Consider the following 24,706-nt stretch of genomic DNA (forward strand, 5'->3'; position numbering starts at 1 on the left):
GATAGCTGGGGTCTTCATACTTTAATTTGTACCATTTAACAAAATAGATGCAGGACCTGGATTTTTAACCTCATATGGTAGAGATATGTTTTAAGGAGTCCTGTATCATTCCCCAGTTAACTGGTGCAATGGGTAAATAGCATTTTTGGGATCCAGGTTAGGTAGTTGTTTTTTTAACTCTGAATGGACTAGCACTATATTACCCAGATATATTTGGCATGAGTAGGTAAGCAATGTCATCTGACTACTGACATCTGTGTTCAAGGGGAAGTGGAATGTGATGCAGACAAGAGTTTACTTTACAAAAAAGGACAAAATGGAAAACATTCATGGTCAAACCTGAAGGCAAGATAGGTGGAAGAAAGTTTAAAAGGAGGACAGAAAGCAAAGTCTATGTTGAATTGATCATTTTGTAGATCAGTTGATAAAAATGTTGATAGAGAAAAGAGTACTACAGCTGATTCCAAGACCTATTTTGTTAGAAGCAAGGAACCTCTCAACTGTGCCGAAACCCGGGATTGAACCAGGGACCTTTAGATCTTCAGTCTAACGCTCTCCCAGCTTAGCTATTTTGGCCTGCTTATAGCTGTGGTCTTCATACTTTAATTTAAACCATTTAACAAAATAGATGCAGGACCTGGATTTTTAACCTCATATGGTGAGATATGTTTTAAGGAGTCCTGTATCATTCCGCAATTAACTGGTGCAATGGGTAAATAGCATTTTTGGGATCCAGGTTAGGTAGTTGTTTTTTTAACTCTGAATGGACTAGCACTATATTACCCAGATATATTTGGCATGAGTAGGTAAGCAATGTCATCTGACTACTGACATCTGTGTTCAAGGGGAAGTGGAAGGTAATGCAGACAAGAGTTTACTTTACAAAAAAGCATGAAATGGGAAATATTCATTGTCAAACCTGAAGGTAAGAGAGGTGGAAGCAAGTTTAGAAGGAGGATATAAAGCAAAGTCTATGTTAAATTGATTGTGTTGTAGATCAGTTGGAAAAAATTTGATGAATAGAGAAAAAGTACTACAGCTGATTCCAAGACCTATTTTGTTAGAAGCAAGGAACCTCTCAACTGTGCCGAAACCCGGGATTGAACCAGGGACCTTTAGATCTTCAGTCTAACGCTCTCCAAACTGAGCTATTTTAGCCTTCTCATAGCTGTGGTCTTCATACTTTAATTTGAACCGTTTAACAAAATAGATGCAGGACCTGGATTTTTAACCTCATATGGTGAGATATGTTTTAAGGAGTCCTGTATCATTCCGCAATTAACTGGTGCAATGGGTAAATAGCATTTTTGGGATCCAGGTTAGGTAGTTGTTTTTGTAACTCTGAATGGACTAGCACTATATTACCCAGATATATTTGGCATGAGTAGGTAAGCAATGTCATCTGACTACTGACATCTGTGTTCAAGGGGAAGTGGAAGGTAATGCAGACAAGAGTTTACTTTACAAAAAAGCATGAAATGGGAAATATTCATTGTCAAACCTGAAGGTAAGAGAGGTGGAAGCAAGTTTAGAAGGAGGATATAAAGCAAAGTCTATGTTAAATTGATTGTGTTGTAGATCAGTTGGAAAAAATTTGATGAATAGAGAAAAAGTTCTACAGCTGATTCCAAGACCTATTTTGCTAGAAGCAAGGAACCTCTCAACTGTGCCGAAACCCAGGGTTTTAACCAGGGACCTTTAGATCTTCAGTCTAACGCTCTCCAAACTGAGCTATTTCGGCCTTCTCATAGCTGTGGTCTTCATACTTTAATTTGAACCATTTAACAAAATAGATGCAGGACCTGGATTTTTAACCTCATATGGTAGAGATATGTTTTAAGGAGTCCTGTACCATTCCCCAGTTAACTGGTGCAATGGGTAAATAGCATTTTTGGGATCCAGGTTAGGTAGTTGTTTTTTTAACTCTGAATGGACTAGCACTATATTACCTAGATATATTTGGCATGAGTAGGTAAGCAATGTCATCTGACTACTGACATCTGTGTTCAAGGGGAAGTGGAATGTGATGCAGACAAGAGTTTACTTTACAAAAAAGGACGAAATGGGAAACATTCATTGCCAAACCTGAAGGCAAGATAGGTGGAAGAAAGTTTAAAAAGAGGACAGAAAGCAAAGTCTATGTTGAATTGATCATTTTGTAGATCAGTTGATAAAAATGTTAATAGAGAAAAAAGTACTACAGCTTATTCCAAGACCTATTTTGTTAGAAGAAAGGAACCTATCAACTGTGCCGAAACCCGGGATGGAACCATGGACCTTTAGATCTAGAGTCTAACGCTCTCCCAACTGAGCTATAGCGGCCAGCTTATAGCTGTGGTCTTCATACTCTAATTTAAACCATTTAACAAAATAGATGCAGGACGTGGATTTTTAACCTCATATGGTAGAGATATGTTTTAAGGAGTCCTGTATCATTCCGCAATTAACTGGTGCAATGGGCAAATTGCAGTTTTGGGATCCAGGTTAGGTAGTTGTTTTTTTAACTCTGAATGGACTAGCACTATATTATCCAGATATATTTGGCATGAGTAGGTAAGCAATGTCATCTGACTACTGACATCTGTGTTCAAGGGGAAGTGGAAGGTAATGCAGACAAGAGTTTACTTTACAAAAAAGCATGAAATGGGAAATATTCATTGTCAAACCTGAAGATAAGAGAGGTGGAAGCAAGTTTAGAAGGAGGACATAAAGCAAAGTCTATGTTAAATTGATTGTGTTGTAGATCAGTTGGAAAAAATTTGATGAATAGAGAAAAAGTACTACAGCTGATTCCAAGACCTATTTTGTTAGAAGCAAGGAACGTCTCAACTGTGCCGAAACCCGGGATTGAACCAGGGACCTTTAGATCTTCAGTCTAACGCTCTCCCAACTGAGCTATTTCGGCCTTCTGATAGCTGGGGTCTTCATACTTTAATTTGAACCATTTAACAAAATAGATGCAGGACCTGGATTTTTAACCTTATATGGTAGAGATATGTTTTAAGGAGTCCTGTATCATTCCCCAGTTAACTGGTGCAATGGGTAAATAGCATTTTTGGGATCCAGGTTAGGTAGTTGTTTTTTTAACTCTGAATGGACTAGCACTATATTACCCAGATATATTTGGCATGAGTAGGTAAGCAATGTCATCTGACTACTGACATCTGTGTTCAAGGGGAAGTGGAATGTGATGCAGACAAGAGTTTACTTTACAAAAAAGGACGAAATGGAAAACATTCATAGTCAAACCTGAAGGCAAGATAGGTGGAAGAAAGTTTAAAAGGAGGACAGAAAGCAAAGTCTATGTTGAATTGATCATTTTGTAGATCAGTTGATAAAAATGTTAATAGAGAAAAAGTACTACAGCTGATTCCAAGACCTATTTTGTTAGAAGCAAGGAACCTCTCAACTGTGCCGAAACCCGGGATTGAACCAGGGACCTTTAGATCTTCAGTCTAACGCTCTCCTAACTGAGCTATTTCGGCCTTCTGATAGCTGGGGTCTTCATACTTTAATTTGAACCATTTAACAAAATAGATGCAGGACCTGGATTTTTAACCTCATATGGTAGAGATATGTTTTAAGGAGTCCTGTATCATTCCCCAGTTAACTGGTGCAATGGGTAAATAGCATTTTTGGGATCCAGGTTAGGTAGTTGTTTTTTTAACTCTGAATGGACTAGCACTATTTTACCCAGATATATTTGGCATGAGTAGGTAAGCATTGTCATCTGACTACTGACATCTGTGTTCAAGGGGAAGTGGAATGTGATGCAGACAAGAGTTTACTTTACAAAAAAGGACGAAATGGAAAACATTCATAGTCAAACCTGAAGGCAAGATAGGTGGAAGAAAGTTTAAAAGGAGGACAGAAAGCAAAGTCTATGTTGAATTGATCATTTTGTAGATCAGTTGATAAAAATGTTGATAGAGAAAAAAGTACTACAGCTGATTCCAAGACCTATTTTGTTAGAAGCAAGGAACCTCTCAACTGTGCCGAAACCCGGGATTGAACAAGGGACCTTTAGATCTTCAGTCTAATGCTCTCCCAACTGAGCTATTTTGGCCTGCCTATAGCTATGGTCTTCATACTTTAATTTAAACCATTTAACAAAATAGATGCAGGACCTGGAGTTTTTAACCTCATATGGTAGAGATATGTTTTAAGGAGTCCTGTATCATTCCGCAATTAACTGGTGCAATGGGCAAATAGCAGTTTTGGGATCCAGGTTAGGTAGTTGTTTTTTTAACTCTGAATGGACTAGCACTATATTACCCAGATATATTTGGCATGAGTAGGTAAGCAATGTCATCTGACTACTGACATCTGTGTTCAAGGGGAAGTGGAATGTGATGCAGACAAGAGTTTACTTTACAAAAAAGGACGAAATGGAAAACATTCATAGTCAAACCGGAAGGCAAGATAGGTGGAAGAAAGTTTAAAAGGAGGACAGAAAGCAAAGTCTATGTTGAATTGATCATTTTGTAGATCAGTTGATAAAAATGTTAATAGAGAAAAAGTACTACAGCTGATTCCAAGACCTATTTTGTTAGAAGCAAGGAACTTCTCAACTGTGCCGAAACCCGGGATTGAACCAGGGACCTTTAGATCTTCAGTCTAACGCTCTCCTAACTGAGCTATTTCGGCCTTCTGATAGCTGGGGTCTTCATACTTTAATTTGAACCATTTAACAAAATAGATGCAGGACCTGGATTTTTAACCTCATATGGTAGAGATATGTTTTAAGGAGTCCTGTATCATTCCCCAGTTAACTGGTGCAATGGGTAAATAGCATTTTTGGGATCCAGGTTAGGTAGTTGTTTTTTTAACTCTGAATGGACTAGCACTATATTACCCAGATATATTTGGCATGAGTAGGTAAGCAATGTCATCTGACTACTGACATCTGTGTTCAAGGGGAAGTGGAATGTGATGCAGACAAGAGTTTACTTTACAAAAAAGGACGAAATGGAAAACATTCATAGTCAAACCTGAAGGCAAGATAGGTGGAAGAAAGTTTAAAAGGAGGACAGAAAGCAAAGTCTATGTTGAATTGATCATTTTGTAGATCAGTTGATAAAAATGTTGATAGAGAAAAAAGTACTACAGCTGATTCCAAGACCTATTTTGTTAGAAGCAAGGAACCTCTCAACTGTGCCGAAACCCGGGATTGAACAAGGGACCTTTAGATCTTCAGTCTAACGCTCTCCCAACTGAGCTATTTTGGCCTGCCTATAGCTATGGTCTTCATACTTTAATTTAAACCATTTAACAAAACAGATACAGGACCTGGATTTTTAACCTCATATGGTGAGATATGTTTTAAGGAGTCCTGTATCATTCCGCAATTAACTGGTGCAATGGGTAAATAGCATTTTTGGGATCCAGGTTAGGTAGTTGTTTTTTTAACTCTGAATGGACTAGCACTATATTACCCAGATATATTTGGCATGAGTAGGTAAGCAATGTCATCTGACTACTGACATCTGTGTTCAAGGGGAAGTGGAATGTGATGCAGACAAGAGTTTACTTTACAAAAAAGGACGAAATGGGAAACATTCATTGTCAAACCTGAAGGCAAGATAGGTGGAAGAAAGTTTAAAAAGAGGACAGAAAGCAAAGTCTATGTTGAATTGATCATTTTGTAGATCAGTTGATAAAAATGTTGATAGAGAAAAAAGTACTACAGCTTATGTCAAGACCTATTTTGTTAGAAGCAAGGAACCTCTCAACTGTGCCGAAACCCGGGATTGAACAAGGGACCTTTAGATCTTCAGTCTAACGCTCTCCCAACTGAGCTATTGCAGCCTGCTTATAGCTGTGGTCTTCATACTTTAATTTAAACCATTTAACAAAATAGATGCAGGACCTGGATTTTTAACCTCATATGGTAGAGATATGTTTTAAGGAGTCCTGTATCATTCCGCAATTAACTGGTGCAATGGGCAAATAGCAGTTTTGGGATCCAGGTTAGGTAGTTGTTTTTTTAACTCTGAATGGACTAGCACTATATTACCCAGATATATTTGGCATGAGTAGGTAAGCAATGTCATCTGACTACTGACATCTGTATTCAAGGGGAGGTGGAAGGTAATGCAGACAAGAGTTTACTTTACAAAAAAGCATGAAATGGGAAATATTCATTGTCAAACCTGAAGGTAAGAGAGGTGGAAGCAAGTTTAGAAGGAGGACATAAAGCAAAGTCTATGTTAAATTGATTGTGTTGTAGATCAGTTGGAAAAAATTTGATGAATAGAGAAAAAGTACAACAGCTGATTCCAAGACCTATTTTGTTAGAAGCAAGGAACCTCTCAACTGTGCTGAAACCCAGGATTGAACCAGGGACCTTTAGATCTTCAGTCTAACGCTCTCCCAACTGAGCTATTTCGGCCTGCTTATAGCTGTGGTCTTCATACTTTAATTTAAACGATTTAACAAAATAGATGCAGGACCTGGATTTTTAACCTCATATGGTAGAGATATGTTTTAAGGAGTCCTGTATCATTCCCCAGTTAACTGGTGCAATGGGTAAATAGCATTTTTGGGATCCAGGTTAGGTAGTTGTTTTTTTAACTCTGAATGGACTAGCACTATATTACCTAGATATATTTGGCATGAGTAGGTAAGCAATGTCATCTGACTACTGACATCTGTGTTCAAGGGGAAGTGGAATGTGATGCAGACAAGAGTTTACTTTACAAAAAATGACTAAATGGGAAACATTCATTGTCAAACCTGAAGGCAAGATAGGTGGAAGTAAGTTTAAAAGGAGGACAGAAAGCAAAGTCTATGTTGAATTGATCATTTTGTAGATCAGTTGATAAAAATGTTGATAGAGAAAAAAGTACTACAGCTGATTCCAAGACCTATTTTGTTAGAAGCAAGGAACCTCTCAACTGTGCCGAAACCCGGGATGGAACCAGGGACCTTTAGATCTAGAGTCTAACGCTCTCCCAACTGAGCTATAGCGGCCAGCTTATAGCTGTGGTCTTCATACTCTAATTTAAACCATTTAACAAAATAGATGCAGGACCTAGATTTTTAACCTCATATGGTAGAGATATGTTTTAAGGAGTCCTGTATCATTCCGCAATTAACTGGTGCAATGGGCAAATTGCAGTTTTGGGATCCAGGTTAGGTAGTTGTTTTTTTAACTCTGAATGGACTAGCACTATATTACCCAGATATATTTGGCATGAGTAGGTAAGCAATGTCATCTGACTACTGACATCTGTATTCAAGGGGAGGTGGAAGGTAATGCAGACAAGAGTTTACTTTACAAAAAAGCATGAAATGGGAAATATTCATTGTCAAACCTGAAGGTAAGAGAGGTGGAAGCAAGTTTAGAAGGAGGACATAAAGCAAAGTCTATGTTAAATTGATTGTGTTGTAGATCAGTTGGAAAAAATTTGATGAATAGAGAAAAAGTACTACAGCTGATTCCAAGACCTATTTTTTTGGAAGCAAGGAACCTCTCAACTGTGCCGAAACCCAGGATTGAACCAGGGACCTTTAGATCTTCAGTCTAACGCTCTCCCAACTGAGCTATTTCGGCCTGCTTATAGCTGTGGTCTTCATACTTTAATTTAAACCATTTAACAAAATAGATGCAGGACCTGGATTTTTAACCTCATATGGTAGAGATATGTTTTAAGGAGTCCTGTATCATTCCGCAATTAACTGGTACAATGGGTAAATAGCATTTTTTGGATCCAGGTTAGGTAGTTGTTTTTTTAACTCTGAATGGACTAGCACTATATTATCCAGATATATTTGGCATGAGTAGGTAAGCAATGTCATCTGACTACTGACATCTGTGTTCAAGGGGAAGTGGAAGGTAATGCAGACAAGAGTTTACTTTACAAAAAAGCATGAAATGGGAAATATTCATTGTTAAACCTGAAGATAAGAGAGGTGGAAGCAAGTTTAGAAGGAGGACATAAAGCAAAGTCTATGTTAAATTGATTGTGTTGTAGATCAGTTGGAAAAAATTTGATGAATAGAGAAAAAGTACTACAGCTGAATCCAAGACCTATTTTGTTAGAAGCAAGGAACCTCTCAACTGTGCCGAAACCCGGGATTGAACCAAGAACTTTTAGATCTTCAGTCTAACGCTCTCCCAACTGAGCTATTTCAGCCTTCTGATAGCTGGGGTCTTCATACTTTAATTTGAACCATTTAACAAAATAGATGCAGGACCTGGATTTTTAACCTCATATGGTAGAGATATGTTTTAAGGAGTCCTGTATCATTCCCCAGTTAACTGGTGCAATGGGTAAATAGCATTTTTGGGATCCAGGTTAGGTAGTTGTTTTTTTAACTCTGAATGGACTAGCACTATATTACCCAGATATATTTGGCATGAGTAGGTAAGCCAATGTCATCTGACTACTGACATCTGTGTTCAAGGGGAAGTGGAATGTGATGCAGACAAGAGTTTACTTTACAAAAAAGGACGAAATGGAAAACATTCATAGTCAAACCTGAAGGCAAGATAGGTGGAAGAAAGTTTAAAAGGAGGACAGAAAGCAAAGTCTATGTTGAATTGATCATTTTGTAGATCAGTTGATAAAAATGTTAATAGAGAAAAAGTACTACAGCTGATTCCAAGACCTATTTTGTTAGAAGCAAGGAACTTCTCAACTGTGCCGAAACCCGGGATTGAACCAGGGACCTTTAGATCTTCAGTCTAACGCTCTCCTAACTGAGCTATTTCGGCCTTCTGATAGCTGGGGTCTTCATACTTTAATTTGAACCATTTAACAAAATAGATGCAGGACCTGGATTTTTAACCTCATATGGTAGAGATATGTTTTAAGGAGTCCTGTATCATTCCCCAGTTAACTGGTGCAATGGGTAAATAGCATTTTTGGGATCCAGGTTAGGTAGTTGTTTTTTTAACTCTGAATGGACTAGCACTATATTACCCAGATATATTTGGCATGAGTAGGTAAGCAATGTCATCTGACTACTGACATCTGTGTTCAAGGGGAAGTGGAATGTGATGCAGACAAGAGTTTACTTTACAAAAAAGGACGAAATGGAAAACATTCATAGTCAAACCTGAAGGCAAGATAGGTGGAAGAAAGTTTAAAAGGAGGACAGAAAGCAAAGTCTATGTTGAATTGATCATTTTGTAGATCAGTTGATAAAAATGTTGATAGAGAAAAAAGTACTACAGCTGATTCCAAGACCTATTTTGTTAGAAGCAAGGAACCTCTCAACTGTGCCAAAACCCGGGATTGAACAAGGGACCTTTAGATCTTCAGTCTAACGCTCTCCCAACTGAGCTATTTTGGCCTGCCTATAGCTATGGTCTTCATACTTTAATTTAAACCATTTAACAAAACAGATACAGGACCTGGATTTTTAACCTCATATGGTGAGATATGTTTTAAGGAGTCCTGTATCATTCCGCAATTAACTGGTGCAATGGGTAAATAGCATTTTTGGGATCCAGGTTAGGTAGTTGTTTTTTTTAACTCTGAATGGACTAGCACTATATTACCCAGATATATTTGGCATGAGTAGGTAAGCAATGTCATCTGACTACTGACATCTGTGTTCAAGGGGAAGTGGAATGTGATGCAGACAAGAGTTTACTTTACAAAAAAGGACGAAATGGGAAACATTCATTGTCAAACCTGAAGGTAAGATAGGTGGAAGAAAGTTTAAAAAGAGGACAGAAAGCAAAGTCTATGTTGAATTGATCATTTTGTAGATCAGTTGATAAAAATGTTGATAGAGAAAAAAGTACTACAGCTTATGTCAAGACCTATTTTGTTAGAAGCAAGGAACCTCTCAACTGTGCCGAAACCCGGGATTGAACCAGGGACCTTTAGATCTTCAGTCTAACGCTCTCCCAACTGAGCTATTGCAGCCTGCTTATAGCTGTGGTCTTCATACTTTAATTTAAACCATTTAACAAAATAGATGCAGGACCTGGATTTTTAACCTCATATGGTAGAGATATGTTTTAAGGAGTCCTGTATCATTCCGCAATTAACTGGTGCAATGGGCAAATAGCAGTTTTGGGATCCAGGTTAGGTAGTTGTTTTTTTAACTCTGAATGGCCTAGCACTATATTACCCAGATATATTTGGCATGAGTAGGTAAGCAATGTCATCTGACTACTGACATCTGTATTCAAGGGGAGGTGGAAGGTAATGCAGACAAGAGTTTACTTTACAAAAAAGCATGAAATGGGAAATATTCATTGTCAAACCTGAAGGTAAGAGAGGTGGAAGCAAGTTTAGAAGGAGGACATAAAGCAAAGTCTATGTTAAATTGATTGTGTTGTAGATCAGTTGGAAAAAATTTGATGAATAGAGAAAAAGTACAACAGCTGATTCCAAGACCTATTTTGTTAGAAGCAAGGAACCTCTCAACTGTGCCGAAACCCAGGATTGAACCAGGGACCTTTAGATCTTCAGTCTAACGCTCTCCCAACTGAGCTATTTCGGCCTGCTTATAGCTGTGGTCTTCATACTTTAATTTAAACGATTTAACAAAATAGATGCAGGACCTGGATTTTTAACCTCATATGGTAGAGATATGTTTTAAGGAGTCCTGTATCATTCCCCAGTTAACTGGTGCAATGGGTAAATAGCATTTTTGGGATCCAGGTTAGGTAGTTGTTTTTTTAACTCTGAATGGACTAGCACTATATTACCTAGATATATTTGGCATGAGTAGGTAAGCAATGTCATCTGACTACTGACATCTGTGTTCAAGGGGAAGTGGAATGTGATGCAGACAAGAGTTTACTTTACAAAAAATGACTAAATGGGAAACATTCATTGTCAAACCTGAAGGCAAGATAGGTGGAAGTAAGTTTAAAAGGAGGACAGAAAGCAAAGTCTATGTTGAATTGATCATTTTGTAGATCAGTTGATAAAAATGTTGATAGAGAAAAAAGTACTACAGCTGATTCCAAGACCTATTTTGTTAGAAGCAAGGAACCTCTCAACTGTGCCGAAACCCGGGATGGAACCAGGGACCTTTAGATCTAGAGTCTAACGCTCTCCCAACTGAGCTATAGCGGCCAGCTTATAGCTGTGGTCTTCATACTCTAATTTAAACCATTTAACAAAATAGATGCAGGACCTAGATTTTTAACCTCATATGGTAGAGATATGTTTTAAGGAGTCCTGTATCATTCCGCAATTAACTGGTGCAATGGGCAAATTGCAGTTTTGGGATCCAGGTTAGGTAGTTGTTTTTTTAACTCTGAATGGACTAGCACTATATTACCCAGATATATTTGGCATGAGTAGGTAAGCAATGTCATCTGACTACTGACATCTGTATTCAAGGGGAGGTGGAAGGTAATGCAGACAAGAGTTTACTTTACAAAAAAGCATGAAATGGGAAATATTCATTGTCAAACCTGAAGGTAAGAGAGGTGGAAGCAAGTTTAGAAGGAGGACATAAAGCAAAGTCTATGTTAAATTGATTGTGTTGTAGATCAGTTGGAAAAAATTTGATGAATAGAGAAAAAGTACTACAGCTGATTCCAAGACCTATTTTTTTGGAAGCAAGGAACCTCTCAACTGTGCCGAAACCCGGGATTGAACCAGGGACCTTTAGATCTTCAGTCTAACGCTCTCCCAACTGAGCTATTTCGGCCTGCTTATAGCTGTGGTCTTCATACTTTAATTTAAACCATTTAACAAAATAGATGCAGGACCTGGATTTTTAACCTCATATGGTAGAGATATGTTTTAAGGAGTCCTGTATCATTCCGCAATTAACTGGTACAATGGGTAAATAGCATTTTTTGGATCCAGGTTAGGTAGTTGTTTTTTTAACTCTGAATGGACTAGCACTATATTATCCAGATATATTTGGCATGAGTAGGTAAGCAATGTCATCTGACTACTGACATCTGTGTTCAAGGGGAAGTGGAAGGTAATGCAGACAAGAGTTTACTTTACAAAAAAGCATGAAATGGGAAATATTCATTGTTAAACCTGAAGATAAGAGAGGTGGAAGCAAGTTTAGAAGGAGGACATAAAGCAAAGTCTATGTTAAATTGATTGTGTTGTAGATCAGTTGGAAAAAATTTGATGAATAGAGAAAAAGTACTACAGCTGAATCCAAGACCTATTTTGTTAGAAGCAAGGAACGTCTCAACTGTGCCGAAACCCGGGATTGAACCAGGGACCTTTAGATCTTCAGTCTAACGCTCTCCCAACTGAGCTATTTCAGCCTTCTGATAGCTGGGGTCTTCATAATTTAATTTGAACCATTTAACAAAATAGATGCAGGACCTGGATTTTTAACCTCATATGGTAGAGATATGTTTTAAGGAGTCTTGTATCATTCCCCAGTTAACTGGTGCAATGGGTAAATAGCATTTTTGGGATCCAGGTTAGGTAGTTGTTTTTTTAACTCTGAATGGACTAGCACTATATTACCCAGATATATTTGGCATGAGTAGGTAAGCAATGTCATCTGACTACTGACATCTGTGTTCAAGGGGAAGTGGAATGTGATGCAGACAAGAGTTTACTTTACAAAAAAGGACGAAATGGAAAACATTCATAGTCAAACCGGAAGGCAAGATAGGTGGAAGAAAGTTTAAAAGGAGGACAGAAAGCAAAGTCTATGTTGAATTGATCATTTTGTAGATCAGTTGATAAAAATGTTAATAGAGAAAAAGTACTACAGCTGATTCCAAGACCTATTTTGTTAGAAGCAAGGAACCTCTCAACTGTGCCGAAACCCGGATTTGAACCAAGAACTTTTAGATCTTCAGTCTAACGCTCTCCCAACTGAGCTATTTCAGCCTTCTGATAGCTGGGGTCTTCATACTTTAATTTGAACCATTTAACAAAATAGATGCAGGACCTGGATTTTTAACCTCATATGGTAGAGATATGTTTTAAGGAGTCCTGTATCATTCCCCAGTTAACTGGTGCAATGGGTAAATAGCATTTTTGGGATCCAGGTTAGGTAGTTGTTTTTTTAACTCTGAATGGACTAGCACTATATTACCCAGATATATTTGGCATGAGTAGGTAAGCCAATGTCATCTGACTACTGACATCTGTGTTCAAGGGGAAGTGGAATGTGATGCAGACAAGAGTTTACTTTACAAAAAAGGACGAAATGGAAAACATTCATAGTCAAACCTGAAGGCAAGATAGGTGGAAGAAAGTTTAAAAGCAGGACAGAAAGCAAAGTCTATGTTGAATTGATCATTTTGTAGATCAGTTGATAAAAATGTTGATAGAGAAAAAAGTACTACAGCTGATTCCAAGACCTATTTTGTTAGAAGCAAGGAACCTCTCAACTGTGCCGAAACCCGGGATTGAACCAGGGACCTTTAGATCTTCAGTCTAACGCTCTCCCAACTGAGCTATTTCGGCCTGCTTATAGCTGTGGTCTTCATACTTTAATTTAAACCATTTAACAAAACAGATGCAGGACCTGGATTTTTAACCTCATATGGTGAGATATGTTTTAAGGAGTCCTGTATCATTCCGCAATTAACTGGTGCAATGGGTAAATAGCATTTTTGGGATCCAGGTTAGGTAGTTGTTTTTTTAACTCTGAATGGACTAGCACTATATTACCCAGATATATTTGGCATGAGTAGGTAAGCAATGTCATCTGACTACTGACATCTGTGTTCAAGGGGAAGTGGAAGGTAATGCAGACAAGAGTTTACTTTACAAAAAAGCATGAAATGGGAAATATTCATTGTCAAACCTGAAGGTAAGAGAGGTGGAAGCAAGTTTAGAAGGAGGATATAAAGGAAAGTCTATGTTAAATTGATTGTGTTGTAGATCAGTTGGAAAAAATTTGATGAATAGAGAAAAAGTACTACAGCTGATTCCAAGACCTATTTTGTTAGAAGCAAGGAACCTCTCAACTGTGCCGAAACCCGGGATTGAACCAGGGACCTTCAGATCTTCAGTCTAACGCTCTCCCAACTGAGCTATTTCAGCCTGCTTATAGCTGTGGTCTTCATACTTTAATTTAAACCATTTAACAAAATAGATGCAGGACCTGGATTTTCAACCTCACATGGTAGAGATATGTTTTAAGGAGTCCTGTATCATTCCGCAATTAACTGGTGCAATGGGTAAATAGCATTTTTTGGATCCAGGTTAGGTAGTTGTTTTTTTAACTCTGAATGGACTAGCACTATATTACCCAGATATATTTGGCATGAGTAGGTAAGCAATGTCATCTGACTACTGACATATGGCTGAGATACCCGCCACCCCCTCTCAACACAATCCCCAAAAGGAGGGAAACCGGAAACAGTTCTTAAAGTTTTTGGAAGTGGGAGGGAGTGACCCTCCCGGCCGTATTTATTAAACAAAATTAAAAACATTAAACGTTTCATGTTATGTACAATTTCATTAACACATTGCGATGTTTGGCTAACCTTAACATATTCTCTAATACAGAGGTTCTCCTAGCCGAACTAGCATCCTACAAAACATTCTCTAGAAATACTGAAATTGTACATCCTAACGTTTAAGGGCCAACGGCAAGGTCATAACCGGTGTCAAGATCCCTAACCAGACTTACCCCTCCCACTTGGGAGGGGCGACAGCACAGAGGCTTACCTCAAGTGCAACTACTAACAATTTCCCTTGACTTGACGGGGGCACTTAAGACTCGACGCCATTTAAAGGTCGTTCGAAGACTCGTGTGAGGTATCTAGAAGGTATCGTGGACCTCCCCCCACCCCACACAACTTACCGCATCTGCCGTCGCAGATGACACTGGCCCCGGGAAATTCCCCAGGAGGGGGCTGTAACCCCTCCTACAAAGGAAGGGGCCTTGACCGCCTTTCCTTTACTTCCGGCGACCCACCCTTAGACGGGACCGCCTCCCCACTGAGGGGCCAATGGCCACCTCTCCCGAGCGCTCCCATCCGTGTTGGGTGACGCCCACTCATAGGGATCTTCTAATTAGTGCTCACCGATCATGACCTTACCGCCACAGGTCCGGATAGTTGACCGGCTATCCGGACCCCCCACAAGACTCCTACCTAAAGGTCATGTTTTAACGTTTTTAACCAAGCTAAGAAGTCTCCTATGAGTAACTCATTCCCCACCCTTGACAAATGCACACCATCCCCCAAATACATACTGTCATCATTAATACAACTATGCGAGATCGAATGCAATGTCTTGGAATGGAACAACCTACTCACTTTGTTATTCAATTTTTTAACAGAATGATTCAAAGCAGGGATCGAGATAGCCCCCCGCCACACTTTTCGTGGGATCATATGAGACCACGCAATTATGCACCCCGGAACTCTCCTCGCTAACCAACTTACCGTGGAAAGCATAGCCTCCAGGAGAAGTCGTCTACCGGTGGTGACCAAATCATTGCCCCCTAAATGCACTATGACTATGGACGGCGGTGACCTCATCCGCCCTAACAAACCCTCAAAGAATGCTTGAAACTGGTCAATACAGAGACCGCCTCTTCCGTAGAAGGACACTCTGTACCCGTATTCCCCAGGTACGTGAACCATGTCACCTGCTTTGAATACGTCTGCGGCCCGTCTCACGTATGAGTGGCCCACGACCCACACCTCCTTTCTCACAGCCGGTGATGTCTGACCGCTGGCCTGGTGTTGGGTCGACTGCATAGTCCGCCCTGCCGCGTAGGCTTGCGCAACTGAAAACAAACAAAAGACAAGAAGCGTGAGTATATGATTACAGCTTCACAACATGTGCAATCGCACATATCTCTTATAACAATTGGAGGACCAACGCCCCACTCGTTTCACTTGCTCTACAGTAAGACCCCTGGCTGTAGCTTCAGTGGCAGCCCCTATTCGAAAGGAATGGGTCCCGAATTCGCCCGGGTCCAAGCCCGCTGCGGCAATGGCCATTGCAAGCACCCGCTGAAACTGAAACCTCGTCAGCGGGGTGGCGTCTGCATGCCTCAACAAAGTCCCCCCCCATGATGCCACCCTTCGTGCTAGGTAATCTTCTAAACACTGTACCGGACACATGGAGGACCCGGGGGTCCTGCGAATGATCGTGCAGTCCCCCCTCCCATCTTGGTCGGTCTTGGACCTGAGAAAGGAGACAATCATCGCATCGCCCCTGATCTGAACGTGTTCCCGGCACAACCCCCCCACCACATCCTGTTTGTTTCTTGCAACCAGCTCACTTATCCTCATAGCCCCGTGAAATGCCAGCGTAAATGCAGTCCGGAACAAACACGTCTCGAAAGGAGACGAGCATGTGGTAGGGAGTGTGGCCAGCAACTGGGACAACCTATCCAGACCTATCGGTCGTCTCACATCTACTCTGCGACCCTCAAGGCGTTGCCACCCGCGCAGCGCCTTTTGTACTGCAAAAGACGCTGTCGGGTCCTGGATATTATGGGCCCTGGCAACAAAGGAAATGGCGGCACGATGCCTTTGGGCCGTAGCCACCCATTTCCCAGCCCTACGTAAGGACATCAGAAAATGTACAACCCACTCTTCCCGACCCCAAAGCCCCCCTCTCTCAGTCCCCAAAAAGGCTAAATAGGCCTGAAACGCCCCTTCATATGCCTTCCTTGTCCTGGGTGCTAGACTCTCTCCCACGAGGTGACGAAGTTCGGGGCACCGAGAGACCAGAGAGCTTCGGGGAAGGGTGCCGGCTCTGGGTCCGCTGAAGGAAGGAAACCCGAGAAAGCCTGCATGTGAAAACGAGACAGTGCATCAGCCGCCTGATTCATCACCCCCGGGACATGTTTTGCTCTGAATATTACGTTCAGTTGCATACACAGTAGGACAATTTCTTTGAGCAGCCTCAAAATCAGTTTACAACGGGCTGCCTGACTATTGATGCATTCTACAACGGTCATATTGTCAGACCAGAACACGACAGAATGATCTCTGAACCCTTCAGGCCAGGTTCTCAGGGCCACCAGAATGGGAAACAGTTCAAGGAAAGCAATATTACTCGTCAGCCCCTTCTCGTGCCACCATAGGGGCCACCTTTGTGCAGACCATTTTGTGCCGAAGATGGCGCCAAAGCCTATGCTTCCCGCTGAATCTGTCCATAGCCCAAGCTCCTCGGAGGATACGGCTGGCTTGTTCCAGACGACTCGACCATTGAAGTCCGCCAAAAATGCTAACCAAATACGCATGTCCTGGCGGACCTCGGCCGATAACCTCGTGCGATGATGACCCTCCTTTAGGCCAACCATTGCTTGGGCGATTGAGCGGGAAAAGGGGCGGGCCATTGGGATTACTCTCAAGGCAAAGTTCAACTTCCCCACCAATTGTTGCAACTGATGCAGTGTAACCTTAGATGCAGTTAAACATACTTGGAGGGCTGCCCTAAACTTCAACACTTTGCTAGCTGGTAAACGGAAACACCCCTCCCTAGAGTCCAACTCGATCCCCAAAAACTCGAGGCAAGTCGTGGGACCCATAGTTTTACCTGGTGCCAATGGCACGCCAAAATGACCCATCAACACACAGAATTCAGCTAAGGCCTGGGCACATTCGGGATTTCCGGCGGGGCCAAGGAACAGAAAGTCGTCAAGGTAGTGCATTACATTTCGGAAACCCGTTTTCATAGTGAACACCCATTGCAGGAAAGTACCGAATTTCTCAAAATAAGCACATGATATAGAGCATCCCATTGGCATACACCTATCCATGTAAAATGACCCCTGAAACCCGAATCCCAGAAGACGCTGGTCGTCTGGGTGTACCGGGAGCAACCGGAACGCTGACTCGATATCTGATTTCGCCATCAACGTCCCGGGCCCCAGGCGATTCAAGATGGCTACTGCCTCATCAAACGATGCGTATCGCACCGAACAAAGCTCTGGATCAATTGCATCGTTCACCGAAAGACCATGTGGAGCAGACAGATTATGGATCAAACGAAACTCACCTGGGTCCTTCTTGGGGACCACCCCTAACGGAGAACAGATAAAATGCGGTACCGGGGGTACACTAAACGGGCCGGCGACCCGTCCCCGGCTAACCTCTTTCTGAATTTTCTCTTGCACTACAGATGTATGTTGTAAAACGGAAAGTTGATTTTTGCACGTCCCTACACCCTGAAAGTCCCCCACCGGGATGCGGAAACCATGTGTAAAACCGTTCCGCAGCACCCCAGCAGAAGTACGATCCGGGTATTCGCTGAGCCAGGGAATCATTGCCAAGGTATCAATCGGGGTTGGTAAAGGCGCCCCTCGGACTATCTTAGACCTGTTTGGCGCTTCCCTTACCCCCATTCTCACTCGTTCTGGCTCTGCACGATGACTCAGGATGGGACGACCCACAAGTACTACATTCATGTTTGAATTTACACGATCCCGGAGGCCTGGTACATTTCCCCTTGTTGAAATTAAAGCAGAAACCCTTTTTCCCTGTATTGCCTGCGGGTCTCGAATAATCGTCGGTGCTCGTACTTGGTCGAAAGGGCGTCCCCACATTTTGGCGGGAGTAATCAACAACATTGCTCCCAACCAATGGCATTTTTAACATTCCTGATTCTTTCATTTTATCCCATGTCACAGAATCGTAACAATCCCAAGTCAAACTCTTGTTATGCTCCTTTTCTTTCCTGAACAGATTGTCATAACAGAACCAATGGTTACCTTGATACGCTGTCGAGTAACCCATAATTCGTGATTGATAAATGGGAAACTCAGGAAGCAACTCGGGCCTACGTTCCCCCAAAATCGATGTGAAAATACCCCACGCATTGCCCCAGTTGCCAATATTCTCATTTACCTTGAAGGCGGCCATTTTTGCGCGCCAAACACTTGGATGCATTAGGTCCTTCTGACTCTTGACATGCTCTAACTCATAATGATCGACAAGCAAGGAGAATATATTCACGTATTCCCCCGCCCAAATCTTTTCTTTTATTGCTAAGGGAACATGCTGCCCCAATCTTTCTCTACGAGAGGGTGCTGACTCGTCCCTTGCGATCGGCAATGGCCGCTTACCTGAACCGGATGCTGCGTCTACCACTTGCGGCTTTTCTATCACCGCCACCGGTGCGGTCACCTTGGCTGCTTCTTTTTCCTTACGCAGCTTTCTTATCAGCGCCTGTGCCTCGGCAGCCATGGCGCCCTCAGTACTATCGCCCAACCACGCTGCTAGCTGTGCTGCCAGCTCGGGGGGCATATCCTCGTTGGATGTCGGGGTGATGACAACGGGGATTGGATTCCCCTCCATCGGTAGCGGGGTCGGCACCTCGAGCGGGGCAGAGGGAGCCGGGACACTTCCCCCGGCTGGAACCCTTCTCGGCCTCTTAGGTCTCCCTCCAGCCGGTGGTTGGCCCGATCCCTCCTCCCCGTCTCGCTCCGCCAGCCGCTTCTTTATGTCGGACATATCCTTAAAGAGGGCCCGAACCATCTGCTCAGTCGTCATTCTCTTTGCGCCTTTCTTGGGCATCTCTCCGACGAAGTATCTAGAAGACAAAGAAAAAGATCAAAACGCTCAAAATTGGCTCTTCGTTCTGTCCCGAGCTCACGTGTAGCGAGGAGGTGCAACTTCGGAGCACAAGAACAAGAGGACGTCTTCCGGTCTTGCGTCTCTTTTTATCCGTCTTCAGGGCGGGCGTAAACCCGCCCCTGCCTGCCCCTAGGGCGGGGCTGGCTACGTCGGTGTCTAGGCCAGCCCACTCTAGGGCGGGAAAAGACGCGCCCCGGCTACGCCGCTTCGGGCATACCAGCCGAGACGCGCCTCCCGCCCAAAAATGGCCTCCCGGGGGGATCGAGGCACTCCGCCATACGTTCGGGGGGACCGAGTGGTCGCCCCTTTCCATCTGTGTTCAAGGGGAAGTGGAAGGTAATGCAGACAAGAGTTTACTTTGCAAAAAAGCATGAAATGGGAAATATTCATTGTCAAACCTGAAGGTAAGAGAGGTGGAAGCAAGTTTAGAAGGAGGACATAAAGCAAAGTCTATGTTAAATTGATTGTGTTGTAGATCAGTTGGAAAAAATTTGATGAAAGAGAAAAAGAACTACAGCTGATCCCAAGACCTATTATGTTAGAAGCAAGGAACCTCTCAACTGTGCCGAAACCCAGGATTGAACCAGGGACCTTTAGATCTTCAGTCTAACGCTCTCCAAACTGAGCTATTTCGGCCTTCTCATAGCTGTGGTCTTCATACTTTAATTTGAACCATTTAACAAAATAGATGCAGGACCTGGATTTTTAACCTCATATGGTAGAGATATGTTTTAAGGAGTCCTGTACCATTCCCCAGTTAACTGGTGCAATGGGTAAATAGCATTTTTGGGATCCAGGTTAGGTAGTTGTTTTTTTAACTCTGAATGGACTAGCACTATATTACCTAGATATATTTGGCATGAGTAGGTAAGCAATGTCATCTGACTACTGACATCTGTGTTCAAGGGGAAGTGGAATGTGATGCAGACAAGAGTTTACTTTACAAAAAAGCATGAAATGGGAAATATTCATTGTCAAACCTGAAGGTAAGAGAGGTGGAAGCAAGTTTAGAAGGAGTACATAAAGCAAAGTCTATGTTAAATTGATTGTGTTGTAGATCAGTTGGAAAAAATTTGATGAATAGAGAAAAAGTACTACAGCTGATTCCAAGACCTATTTTGTTAGAAGCAAGGAACCTCTCAACTGTGCCGAAACCCAGGATTGAACCAGGGACCTTTAGATCTTCAGTCTAACGCTCTCCCAGCTTAGCTATTTTGGCCTGCTTATAGCTATGGTCTTCATACTTTAATTTAAACCATTTAACAAAATAGATGCAGGACCTGGATTTTTAACCTCATATGGTAGAGATATGTTTTAAGGAGTCCTGTATCATTCCGCAATTAACTGGTGCAATGGGCAAATTGCAGTTTTGGGATCCAGGTTAGGTAGTTGTTTTTTTAACTCTGAATGGACTAGCACTATATTATCCAGATATATTTGGCATGAGTAGGTAAGCAATGTCATCTGACTACTGACATCTGTGTTCAAGGGGAAGTGGAAGGTAATGCAGACAAGAGTTTACTTTACAAAAAAGCATGAAATGGGAAATATTCATTGTCAAACCTGAAGATAAGAGAGGTGGAAGCAAGTTTAGAAGGAGGACATAAAGCAAAGTCTATGTTAAATTGATTGTGTTGTAGATCAGTTGGAAAAAATTTGATGAATAGAGAAAAAGTACTACAGCTGATTCCAAGACCTATTTTGTTAGAAGCAAGGAACGTCTCAACTGTGCCGAAACCCGGGATTGAACCAGGGACCTTTAGATCTTCAGTCTAACGCTCTCCCAACTGAGCTATTTCGGCCTTCTGATAGCTAGGGTCTTCATACTTTAATTTGAACCATTTAACAAAATAGATGCAGGACCTGGATTTTTAACCTTATATGGTAGAGATATGTTTTAAGGAGTCCTGTATCATTCCCCAGTTAACTGGTGCAATGGGTAAATAGCATTTTTGGGATCCAGGTTAGGTAGTTGTTTTTTTAACTCTGAATGGACTAGCACTATATTACCCAGATATATTTGGCATGAGTAGGTAAGCAATGTCATCTGACTACTGACATCTGTGTTCAAGGGGAAGTGGAATGTGATGCAGACAAGAGTTTACTTTACAAAAAAGGACGAAATGGAAAACATTCATAGTCAAACCGGAAGGCAAGATAGGTGGAAGAAAGTTTAAAAGGAGGACAGAAAGCAAAGTCTATGTTGAATTGATCATTTTGTAGATCAGTTGATAAAAATGTTAATAGAGAAAAAGTACTACAGCTGATTCCAAGACCTATTTTGTTAGAAGCAAGGAACCTCTCAACTCTGCCGAAACCCGGGATTGAACCAGGGACCTTTAGATCTTCAGTCTAACGCTCTCCTAACTGAGCTATTTCGGCCTTCTGATAGCTGGGGTCTTCATACTTTAATTTGAACCATTTAACAAAATAGATGCAGGACCTGGATTTTTAACCTCATATGGTAGAGATATGTTTTAAGGAGTCCTGTATCATTCCCCAGTTAACTGGTGCAATGGGTAAATAGCATTTTTGGGATCCAGGTTAGGTAGTTGTTTTTTTAACTCTGAATGGACTAGCACTATATTACCCAGATATATTTGGCATGAGTAGGTAAGCAATGTCATCTGACTACTGACATCTGTGTTCAAGGGGAAGTGGAATGTGATGCAGACAAGAGTTTACTTTACAAAAAAGGACGAAATGGAAAACATTCATAGTCAAACCTGAAGGCAAGATAGGTGGAAGAAAGTTTAAAAGGAGGACAGAAAGCAAAGTCTATGTTGAATTGATCATTTTGTAGATCAGTTGATAAAAATGTTGATAGAGAAAAAAGTACTACAGCTGATTCCAAGACCTATTTAGTTAGAAGCAAGGAACCTCTCAACTGTGCCGAAACCCGGGATTGAACCAGGGACCTTTAGATCTTCAGTCTAACGCTCTCCCAACTGAGCTATTTTGGCCTGCCTATAGCTATGGTCTTCATACTTTAATTTAAACCATTTAACAAAACAGATGCAGGACCTGGATTTTTAACCTCATATGGTGAGATATGTTTTAAGGAGTCCTGTATCATTCCGCAATTAACTGGTGCAATGGGTAAATAGCATTTTTGGGATCCAGTTTAGGTAGTTGTTTTTTTAACTCTGAATGGACTAGCACTATATTACCCAGATATATTTGGCATGAGTAGGTAAGCAATGTCATCTGACTACTGACATCTGTGTTCAAGGGGAAGTGGAAGGTAATGCAGACAAGAGTTTACTTTACAAAAAAGCATGAAATGGGAAATATTCATTGTCAAACCTGAAGGTAAGGGAGGTGGAAGCAAGTTTAGAAGGAGGATATAAAGCAAAGTCTATGTTAAATTGATTGTGTTGTAGATCAGTTGGAAAAAATTTGATGAATAGAGAAAAAGTTCTACAGCTGATTCCAAGACCTATTTTGCTAGATGCAAGGAACCTCTCAACTGTGCCGAAACCCGGGATTGAACAGGGACCTTTAGATCTTCAGTCTAACGCTCTCCAAACTGAGCTATTTCGGCCTTCTCATAGCTGTGGTCTTCATACTTTAATTTGAACCATTTAACAAAATAGATGCAGGACCTGGATTTTTAACCTCATATGGTAGAGATATGTTTTAAGGAGTCCTGTACCATTCCCCAGTTAACTGGTGCAATGGGTAAATAGCATTTTTGGGATCCAGGTTAGGTAGTTGTTTTTTTAACTCTGAATGGACTAGCACTATATTACCTAGATATATTTGGCATGAGTAGGTAAGCAATGTCATCTGACTACTGACATCTGTGTTCAAGGGGAAGTGGAATGAGATGCAGACAAGAGTTTACTTTACAAAAAAGGACGAAATGGGAAACATTCATTGTCAAACCTGAAGGCAAGATAGGTGGAAGAAAGTTTAAAAAGAGGACAGAAAGCAAAGTCTATGTTGAATTGATCATTTTGTAGATCAGTTGATAAAAATGTTGATAGAGAAAAAAGTACTACAGCTTATGTCAAGACCTATTTTGTTAGAAGCAAGGAACCTCTCAACTGTGCCGAAACCCGGGATTGAACCAGGGACCTTTAGATCTTCAGTCTAACGCTCTCCCAACTGAGCTATTGCGGCCTGCTTATAGCTGTGGTCTTCATACTTTAATTTAAACCATTTAACAAAATAGATGCAGGACCTGGATTTTTAACCTCATATGGTAGAGATATGTTTTAAGGAGTCCTGTATCATTCCGCAATTAACTGGTGCAATGGGCAAATAGCAGTTTTGGGATCCAGGTTAGGTAGTTGTTTTTTTAACTCTGAATGGACTAGCACTATATTACCCAGATATATTTGGCATGAGTAGGTAAGCAATGTCATCTGACTACTGACATCTGTATTCAAGGGGAGGTGGAAGGTAATGCAGACAAGAGTTTACTTTACAAAAAAGCATGAAATGGGAAATATTCATTGTCAAACCTGAAGGTAAGAGAGGTGGAAGCAAGTTTAGAAGGAGGACATAAAGCAAAGTCTATGTTAAATTGATTGTGTTGTAGATCAGTTGGAAAAAATTTGATGAATAGAGAAAAAGTACAACAGCTGATTCCAAGACCTATTTTGTTAGAAGCAAGGAACCTCTCAACTGTGCCGAAACCCGGGATTGAACCAGGGACCTTTAGATCTTCAGTCTAACGCTCTCCCAACTGAGCTATTTCGGCCTGATTATAGCTGTGGTCTTCATACTTTAATTTAAACGATTTAACAAAATAGATGCAGTACCTGGATTTTTAACCTCATATGGTAGAGATATGTTTTAAGGAGTCCTGTATCATTCCCCAGTTAACTGGTGCAATGGGTAAATAGCATTTTTGGGATCCAGGTTAGGTAGTTGTTTTTTTAACTCTGAATGGACTAGCACTATATTACCTAGATATATTTGGCATGAGTAGGTAAGCAATGTCATCTGACTACTGACATCTGTGTTCAAGGGGAAGTGGAATGTGATGCAGACAAGAGTTTACTTTACAAAAAATGACTAAATGGGAAACATTCATTGTCAAACCTGAAGGCAAGATAGGTGGAAGTAAGTTTAAAAGGAGGACAGAAAGCAAAGTCTATGTTGAATTGATCATTTTGTAGATCAGTTGATAAAAATGTTGATAGAGAAAAAAGTACTACAGCTGATTCCAAGACCTATTTTGTTAGAAGCAAGGAACCTCTCAACTGTGCCGAAACCCGGGATGGAACCAGGGACCTT

The 24,706-nt window shown here is 41.3% G+C and overlaps 5 non-coding genes across 5 annotated transcripts; all 5 read right to left on the reverse strand.

Moving 5' to 3' along the window:
- Positions 1-2,832: 2,832 nt before the first annotated feature.
- Positions 2,833-2,905, reverse strand: TRNAF-GAA (transfer RNA phenylalanine (anticodon GAA)). The gene has a single exon. It is a non-coding gene; the product is annotated as a tRNA-Phe (tRNA).
- Positions 2,906-11,555: 8,650 nt separating this feature from the next.
- Positions 11,556-11,628, reverse strand: TRNAF-GAA (transfer RNA phenylalanine (anticodon GAA)). The gene has a single exon. It is a non-coding gene; the product is annotated as a tRNA-Phe (tRNA).
- A 1,672-nt stretch (positions 11,629-13,300) lies between these two features.
- TRNAF-GAA (transfer RNA phenylalanine (anticodon GAA)) lies at positions 13,301-13,373 on the reverse strand. Its single transcript has one exon. It is a non-coding gene; the product is annotated as a tRNA-Phe (tRNA).
- Positions 13,374-21,188: 7,815 nt separating this feature from the next.
- TRNAF-GAA (transfer RNA phenylalanine (anticodon GAA)) lies at positions 21,189-21,261 on the reverse strand. The gene has a single exon. It is a non-coding gene; the product is annotated as a tRNA-Phe (tRNA).
- Positions 21,262-24,094: 2,833 nt separating this feature from the next.
- On the reverse strand, positions 24,095-24,167 carry TRNAF-GAA (transfer RNA phenylalanine (anticodon GAA)). The gene has a single exon. It is a non-coding gene; the product is annotated as a tRNA-Phe (tRNA).
- Between the last annotated feature and the right edge of the window lie 539 nt (positions 24,168-24,706).

The sequence above is a fragment of the Lissotriton vulgaris genome, chromosome 8 (assembly GCF_964263255.1).
Source record: "Lissotriton vulgaris chromosome 8, aLisVul1.2, whole genome shotgun sequence".
Lineage (NCBI taxonomy): Eukaryota > Metazoa > Chordata > Amphibia > Caudata > Salamandridae > Lissotriton > Lissotriton vulgaris.